Source organism: Pocillopora damicornis, chromosome 6 (assembly GCF_964200805.1).
Source record: "Pocillopora damicornis chromosome 6, jaPocDami1.2, whole genome shotgun sequence".
NCBI classification, from domain to species: Eukaryota; Metazoa; Cnidaria; class Anthozoa; order Scleractinia; family Pocilloporidae; genus Pocillopora; species Pocillopora damicornis.
The window spans coordinates 3045470-3054984 of record NC_142675.1 but is presented as its reverse complement, the minus strand read 5'-3'; the positions used below and the strand labels follow the sequence as shown (position 1 = coordinate 3054984).

The 9515-nt window shown below is 36.2% G+C and overlaps 1 long non-coding RNA gene across 2 annotated transcripts in view; it reads right to left on the bottom strand.

Moving 5' to 3' along the window:
* Positions 1-9515, bottom strand: part of LOC149043459 (uncharacterized) — a 47011-nt gene that overhangs the window by 36344 nt on the left and 1152 nt on the right. The window contains exons 3-7 of one of the 2 annotated variants that reach the window (XR_016187877.1): positions 9430-9502; positions 8681-8755; positions 8166-8238; positions 4777-4841; positions 3524-4198 (exon numbers count right to left, since the gene is read on the bottom strand). The exons of the other annotated variant lie outside the window; for it this stretch is intronic. This is a non-coding gene — a long non-coding RNA (uncharacterized LOC149043459). Of the gene's footprint in view, positions 1-3523; positions 4199-4776; positions 4842-8165; positions 8239-8680; positions 8756-9429; positions 9503-9515 lie in introns of those variants that run through there. 2 annotated transcript variants of the gene reach the window in all.

The window sequence follows — 9515 nt, the reverse complement described above, 5'->3', positions numbered from 1 at the left end:
CAATGCGCAGAAAAGTGTCTTTGATGTTGTTCCAGTACAAATTAAAAGTTGGATCATCAACTGAAGCGTTAGCTGCATGACTGAAAACTCTGTCCCTGAAAAACTTGATGCGAGTGATGTCAGCTTCTGGAGAGGTGTCTGATCCTGAAGGAAGGTTATTCCAGCCAGAGGCAGGGAGAGTCAGACCGCAGATATTCTTCAGAAGAAATAAAAGTAGGGAGGTGTCAAAGTCCTTTGAGGAAACTGAAGATTTGGAAGCAGGATACAGTTTCTCCCACTGGGAAGTACTCAGGACTCTCTTCTTTCGCAGTGTTTTCAATTTGGCATGGTTTGTGGGATTAGTCAGAACTGCATGAAGGTTTTCTGATGGACATACCCGGTCAAAGATATCCCTTAGTACAAGTGATCCAACTTTAACAAGAAGGCAACAGAGCTGGGCATAATTAGAGGTCTCCTTTGTAGAAGGATGCAGTGGGGTGGCAGAAGCCATGAAATCAAGTCCTCTGTAAAGAAATGCTTGTTATTAATACATGGAAGGCAACATTACAGAGCACACACAAAAATCATTACTTTATTCTATCTGTGCAACACCAGAATATTACAGCACTCCAAATGAGTTAAATATCACACAACAGATCAATAAAATAAGTTTGATGCATCTTCCATTTTAACCCTTTAACCTCTAAGAGCTGTGATTGGCTTCTAATTTCTCCTTACAGTATCATCCTTGAATCAAATGTATGGGTCACAAGAATAAAGGAGATCATCAAAAATTTAAAAAGTTCCTGATTTTCACCTCACATTTTATCTATTTTCTCATATTCAATATAAAAAATATTCCTTTGACTTGCAGATAGCAGATGCTAATCCAGATGGGGCAATTTTTTACTTAAGATTACTGTCAACAAAATCGAGTGCCTTTTGGAAAAATTGTCGTACTCATACTATTATTACAGAAACTGTAGATCATGGCTAGTTTAATCAAAGATAAAGTCAAAAAGTACAAGGGAAACTTACATCTGCTCTATTGCACAATATTTGATATCTGCATGTTTACTTGATGCTTACACATGATTAGATTACAACAGAAACCTTAAAAAAATATACATCACAATAAAGCTTATTAAGTACAGATTATGGAAATAACAAAACTTTTCACAGTTTTTGTTTTGTTAGGTGCACGTAAGCATTTAAATGCAATATTGATGGTGTTTGCTTTACTGAGTTACCATGCAGCCTCCGTCTTTTTTTACTTCAGACCTTGAAACAAACTGCACAGTATCACCCAGCTAACAAAGTATGTCAGGCAATTTCAATATTCCCATTGGTTTCTGGGAAATATTCTATTGTAAAGCTGGATTTCCCTTGTTGTCAAACTCCAGTAAATTATGAGAGGAATATTTCAAATTTTGTTAAAGCTTTATGCACTTCTGTGTGATAATATCTGAGGAACATTCAAGCCATTTTCATGAGAATACAACAAATCTACATACCCTATAAATATAGAGGTAAATTGCGTAATAACAAACCTCTAGTTTTTTGCTTGCAAAGAAATTTACAGTTTTCTTGCCTCCTTTTCAAAAGCGTGTGTTGATGCAGTCATGCTGCTGACCAATGAAACACAACATGGAACCCCCTGGCAAGCCTCCTGGAGAAGAACTCCTTTGAAATTTGCAGGAAAGGTGATTTCATGAAATGGGAACATGAGTTAACCATAGTCCAAAATTCATCAAGCAAGGCAAGCATCTTTTTGGCCATTTGATGAAGACTCTTATTTAAAATGCAACATTTTGCAAAATGTGCTAGAGAATCCCAGTGAATGTGCAGTACAAGATGTGATGTAAACAATATAATGCAAATTGAGATCCTGGACAAAAGCCCACGGAAAATGTCAACACTCAGCTAGAGGCCTTTCCAATTATGATGCCTTTTTCTCTTGTGCAGGTTTCCTGAAACATATCTTCTGCTTTATCTCACCTTCTTTTTAAGATTTTTTTAGCAAAAGAAACTTTTGCGTGGTTAAAACTTGTTTCCCTGACTTAAGAGAAAAAAAATGAAATTTTGGAAAATTTGTGCAGATTTTGTTGACAGTAAATATGAAAATAATACATGGGAAAAAAAACATTAAAAGATACACAAGAAAAGAAAATGGAAAATGAAAGACATTCATTGTAAAAGAGAAAAAGTCCTGAGTATCTAAGTGCACCAAAGATATTGTACAACTGCAAGTTCAAAATTGTTTCAATTTTGCCATGTTTAAATTTAACGATTATCTCATCAGGCTTGAGATAAGAATCTTCAGTCTCTAAAATATTGTGAGGAGCTTTTTTGTTTCTTTTTTGAGGGATTTCTTGGACAAATTTTTGTTCATTTGGCATCTCATTCCAGATTTTGACACATAGAGTACTTACATGTAATCCTAACAAGTTGTGATGTTGATGAGCAAGTAGTATATAGGTATAATTGTTTGATGTTCTCACAAAAAGTTTCATGATGTTAGAAAGTGTACTGTTGTTATAACATCAAGCATTAATTTACATACAGCTTCATAATAGAAGAAGGTAATAGGTAGAACTTTTGCATTTATAAATAAGGGGATAGTATGTTCTTTTCTATCAGCAAGGTATAATTAAACACAACACTCACTTTTGGAGAACAGCAATTTTGTTTACTATATCCTTTTTTAGATGCATGGCCTTAAGCAGGGAGTCGATAAGTTAAATAAGCTAAAATTAAGGATTTGTAGATATTTATGAGGACAGATTATGGAACATTTGTATCTCACCTTATAGCAATTATTATTTGAATGCCAGGTCTTACTTGTTTAAGCAGTTAAACACACTCAATGTGGTTTTTCCAAGAAAGATTTTTATCAATTAAAACACCCATTAAATAATCAATGTAGCTCTTAAGTTCTAAACTGACTCTTCTATTTGTTTCACTATCAAATATACTTCTTTGATAAATTCTCCTTGTCTGTTACATAGGAAATGTAAAGAGAACAATGTGGAGAATATGAATACCAATGTCTTAGGGTGTTAAGGGTTAAAAGTCAAATGGAGTGGGGGGAACCCACACAATTCTATAAAACCCACATTGCAGGACCTCCCTTTGCTACCTTCATGACTGAGATTTTCATCAGCATTTTAGTCTTCCAATGGGATACAGGGGGGAATGGGGGCAATTACTTCTCCTGAAAATTGTTAAAAAATATGAATTTGCTATGGCGTACTTTATTCTAAAAGCAAGCATTTCAACTGCTGGAAAAACTTTGAAGCAAGTTCAAAGGGAACAAATTGAGTCACTCTTAGGGGTTTAAGGGTTTAACAAACTGATGAAAATCTTCCATCTGGCTTTTAAATGCATATTGGTTTTATGGTCACAATTTTAGGTGTTAGAAGATTGGACTCCAGTGTTAATATTATGCGATTTATTAATAAGAACATGTTGGTTATTGAAGTAAATGTTGATTGATGTTGGTCTGATAAATGGCTTCATGTAAAAATACACGCTGCCCCACAAATGTTATGCTGCTTTCAAATGTTTTTCTTTTTTTCAGATTCGTTTGAATGCTGTTGAGCTGTACAAATATTATATGCAATAATCACAGCCTGTATGAAGAATAAGCTGTGAAACTGACTTTCTTGGCCCCCACCCCTCCCTCCATAGTCAATTTGCAGTCCAAATTCCACATTCCCAATTAAAAATCCGACTGATTGCAAGCTAGAAATATATCACAACAAACGCTTGTATCCTAATACTTATTGTATCTTTAAATAGCGAAAGAAAATCACGTCCATTTTAAACAATGCAAAAACGAAGACAAATTGATTCCTAAAATAACTCGGCTTGAGGAATATTTCCCAGGTCTTTCAATTTCAGACTATTTCACTTTCGATTTCCGTCATTAAACATCAGACAGAAAAAAAAACTTTCGAAATTCCGATTTTACTCACAGTAAAATTAGATTACACATACCAATAAGCTTGCTGAGTTTAACGAACTGGGAAGCTGTGACAACGATTATTGACGGTGTGCGTTTCTTTAGGTGCGATTAACGTAAATGTTCCCACACTGTGGGAATTGAATTATTTTACAAGAGTTTGTTAAAATCGTTTTACTTACCCTCAGCTTTGAGCTTCTCTCCTGATATAGACACAATCTGTCACTCAAGGCTTGAAATTGATTCGACCAGCAGCTGTTGGAAAAAAACTGATATGAATTCAACTCAATCAAATAAAACCGCTCGGTTGCGATTCTCGATCAAATACCTCAAGTTGACGGTTGTTCTTTAAATGGTCTGTCTCGTACCCGTGCTTCTGCCCCAAAACTCATTTTCTACATGTCAACAAGTGAGTTTCTCTCTACGAATTTTAAAGACGCTACATTTATTGTGCATCTTGCGATCCAGTATTCCTTTGCAATGATGCAATACCTTGAGAATTAAAGGGTGTCGTCTGTCAGATCACCCGATCACAGACAATCATACGTCAATCATCTTATACCAAAGAATCAAAGGCACTCATCCGGATGGCTGAGTCCAACACAACAGTGAAATGTCTGTTGTAAAATGCAAATATTACGACACAGTTCCAAAACACTGCAATCCCTAGGTCTTTCCCTGCCAAGATCTCATTGGTAATATTCCTTAGTAACAACTTCAGTTCTTGGTGAGTGACTCAATTTTATCTTTTATGTGATATACTAATTTTACGTGATCAACTGCATACATGCCTGAATGTTCCCTTATTAATAAACTCAGTAAATTAAACTTACCTTCACAATGACCTTATCTTCGTTACTCAGTGTTTACTGTTTATCTTCGAAGAAGGACTGAATTTCTAAATTTAAAAAAATAACAAGTTAACATATACAGAGAACCTCATAATCAACCATCTTGTTGTTGATTAAGGTAATGAGCCGTTAGTCTGTTCACGCGAATTTAATTTCAGTGAAATATTCATCGTTCTACAAGTTCCATATTTTGATCTTAACTTGAGTGCAATGCTTTAATTCTGTAGGATGTATACCCGTTTGAAGATAAAAAAGGAACAAAATACATGTTTCAAGAACCTCGACAAAGGACGCTGATGGAAACATTTCAATTTAAGGATGGAAGGTCTACCACTCGCAAGTGATGGAGCTTATGACGAAGACGATGCCAAATTCGTGCCATATTTTATTTACACTTTAAGCTGAAGCATTCTTTAGCTACACTTCGTTTGCAATGCCTTAAGCACCGAAATCGCTCTGTAAAATTATGCAGCATTCATCGAACTAACTGAGAAGTAACATCAACTTTGACTCTTTGAGTGCAATTAATGCTTTAATTCTGTAGGATGTAAACACGTTTAAAGATGAAAAAGAAGCAAAATACATGTTTCAAGACCCTCCAGAAAGGATGCTGATGGGAACATTCCAACTTAAGGATGGAAGGTCTACCACTCAGAAGTGATGGAGCTTATGCCAAACACGATGCCAAATTCGTGTCATATTTTACTTCCTTAAGCTGCCCTTCGCTTGCGTTGCCTTAAGCACCGAAATTACTCTGTAAAATTATGCAGCATTCATCGAACTAACTGAGAAGTGACATCGACTTTGACTCTAGCATTTTTGCGTTATACGTCAAACAAAAAAAAGACTACTTTCAAAATTGAGCTTTTGCCTACATTAAAATTTAGCTTACACATACCAATAAGATTACTGAGTTTAAAGAACCGAGAAGCTTTGACAACGATTATTGACGGTGTGTGTTTCTTTATGCGCAATTCGTAAATAATAATAATAATAAATAATAATAAAAGATTTATACCGCGCCAGTATCCTACTGTTCAAAGGCGCCTACAAGAAAAAAAAAAAAAAAAAAAAAAAAAAAAAAAAAAAAAAAAAACAACTTGAAAATTAACACTTAAGACAGCTAATATTAATTATAAATAATAATAATAATAATAATAATAAAAGATTTATACCACGCCAGTATCCTACTGTTCAACGGCGCCTACAAAAAAAACTTAAACATTAACACTTAAGACAGCTAATATTAATTATAAAATGCTTTTCTAAAGAGTAAAGTTTTTAATCTACGTTTAAAAACAGACACAGACTGAGCATTTCTAATTTCACTTGGCAAAGCATTCCATAATGATGGTGCTGCTACAGAGAAAGATCTTGCGCCATATGTTTTCAAGTTATAGGATGGAGAAACCAGAAGGTGCTTGAATGATGAGCGTAGTTGACGCGATGGGGTGTAAGATGTAAGCAGATCACAAATGTACGACGGTGCCAGGTTGTTAAGTGCCTTGTAGGTTATAAGTAAAATCTTAAAAATAATACGTTGGTTAACGGGAAGCCAATGAAGATTGAAAAGAACAGGCGTAATGTGATCATGCTTTTTAGTAAGTGTGACGAGGCGCGCCGCAGCATTCTGGACGTGTTGTAGCCTTTTTATAGCGTAGGCTGGTAGGCCATACAAAAGGGAATTACAGTAATCCAGCTTCGAAGATACAAACATATGAACCAGCAATTCAGTAGTGGTCGCTGAAAGATATTTCCTGATATAGCTAATATTTCGCAAATGATAAAATGAAGATTTACAAATGTCAGTAATATGATCCTTAAAGCAAAAATGGCTGTCGAACATAGTGCCGATATTCCTCGCCTTTTGCACGGAAGGGATAGTCTCACCAGCAACTGAAATTTCGTGAAGGAGTGGTCTTGGAAGATGTTTAGCGGAAATTACCAATAATTCAGTTTTGTCTTTATTTAATTTAAGACGATTAACCATCATCCAATGACTGATTTCATCCACACAGCTCTCGATGCTAGAAACCGCTAGATCCCTATCACCCAGTACGGTTGGTTGGAAAGACAAGTAAAGCTGTGAGTCGTCAGCATAAAAATGATAGCTCAGGTTAAATTTCTTTACGATATCTGAAAGCGGTGAAGTATAAAGCAAATACAAGATGGGTCCCAAGACAGATCCTTGTGGCACTCCACATTTAAGGTCATGTTTCGTCGAAGTACCACCATCAACGGAGACATATTGCGTGCGATTCGATAAATAAGATTGCAACCATAATAGAGGCTTCCCAGCTATCCCAAACCGTACACGTAAACGAGAGAGGAGGATGGTATGATCGACTGTATCGAAGGCAGCGGAAAGGTCTAACAACAGTAAAATTACGATTCGACGATTATCAATGGCAGAAAGAATATCATTGTGAACACGAATAAGTGCAGTTTCAGCACTGTGATATTTCTTGTACGCCGACTGGAATGTCTCATTTAACTCATAATCGTTAATGTAGGAGATAAGTTGATTAGCTACCAATTTTTCAATTGCTTTGCTAATAAATGAAAGATTCGATACAGGACGATAATTGCAGAATTGAGTATGATCCAAAGAAGATTTCTTAAGGAGCGGGCGTAACATTGCAACCTTGAGTTGCGAAGGCATCTGACCAGATTCCAATGAGATATTTATGATTTTGGAAATGAAAGGCAACAGAACACTAAGTGCATTTCTTGTAACATAACCAGGAAGAGGATCAAGAGCACATGACTTAGCAGCCAGATTCATGATACATGTATGAACTTCATCCGCTGTTACCATTTTGAAAATATCAAAAGAATATGGACAGGCGTTGTCAACAACAGCAACTGTATCTCGATGAGGGAAGGCAGCAGTCGTTATATGACCCCGTATTCTATCTATCTTTGTAGTGAAGTACTTAATAAACTTGTTAGCAAGATCAGTGGGCGATTTGCAGGGGGGATATTGAATATCTGTTTTCCTTTGTAGTAGTTTATCAATTATCTTAAAAAGCTGTTTATAATTTGACTGATTCTCATTGATTAATGATGCGAAATAATTCTTCTTGGAATCACGAATTAAGTTGTTGACAGCATCACATCCCTCAATAAACAACTTACGATCAGAAGGAAGTTTTGTCATTCGCCAGCGTCGTTCAAGTTTTCTACGGGATCTCTTTAAATTATTTATCTCCTCAGAATACCAAGGTGCAGCGGGACGCAAAGTAACTAACTTTTTTTGCAGTGGAGCATGAGTCTCAAGTATGGTAGTAAGGACTCTGTTATATTGATCAATCAAATAAATGTCTCCACATAAGTATTTTAGGATGGTTTGTAAAGAGCGTCCTTCTTACCTTTAGCTTCGAGCTTCTCTCCTGATAACGACGCAATCTGTCACTCAACGCTTGAAATCGATTCGACCAGCAGCTTTTAGAAAAAAACTGATATGAATTAAACTCAATCAAATAAAACCGCTCGGTTTCGATTCTCGACCAAATACCTCATGTTGAGGGTTGTTCTTCAAATGGTCTGTCTCGTGGCCATGCTTCTGGTCCCAAAACTCATTTTTCTCATTTCTACAATCCCTAGGCCTTTCCCTGCCTAGATCTCATTGGTAATATTCCTTACTGTCTGTTGTAGGCGATAAATGTGAATCAATGTAGAGAAGGTATGGCTCTGTCAATTCCCGGAGAGAGTCAGACGTGCATTGGTCAGCGCCAAAACAGGGGGATTGAAGCATTGAAAGTAACAACTTCAAATCTTGGTGAGTGACTCGATTTTTTTTTATGTGATATACTAATTTTACTTGAACAACTGCATGTATGCGTGAATGTTTCCTTTATTTATAAACTCAGTAAATTAAACTTACCTTCGCAATGACCTTATCTTCGTTACTCAGTGTTTACTATTTCTACTGTTGTATAATCGAAGAAGGACTGGATTTCTAAATAGAAAAATAACAAGTTAACATGTGCAGAGAACCTCATATTATCAAACTGTCAACCGCCATCTTGTTGGCTGAGGTTGAATCGTTAGTCTGCTCACGCGAACTTAATTTCAGTGAAATATTCATCGTTCTGCTAGTTCCACGTTTTGATTTAAACTTGAGTGCAATGTTCTAATTCTGCATGATATATGTGCGTTTGAAGATAAAAAAGGGAATGAAATACATGTTTCAAGACCCTCGACAAAGGACGCTGATGGAAACATTCCAATCTAAGGATGGAAGGTCTACCACTCACAAGTGATGGAGCTTATGACAAACACGATGCCAAATTCGTGTCATATTTTACTTCCTTAAGCTGCCTTTCGCTTGCGTTGCCTCAAGCACTGAAATTGCTCTATAAAATTATGCAGCATTCGTCGAACTAACAGAGAAGTGACATCGACTTTGACTCTAGCATTTTTGCCTTATACGTCGGGAAAAAAAAGACCATTTTCAAAATTGAGCTTTTGCCTACATGAAAATTTAGCTTACACATACCAATAAGCTTGCTTAGTTTAAAGAACCGGGAAGCTTTCACAACGATTATTGACGGTGTGCGTTTCTTTAGGTGCGATACATAAATGTCCCCACGTAATTACTTAACGAGGGTTTGTTAAAATCATTTTGCTTACCCTCAGCTTTGAGCTTCTCTCCTGATATAGACACAATCTGTCACTCAACGCTTGACATCGACTCGACCAGCAGCTGTTGGAAAAAA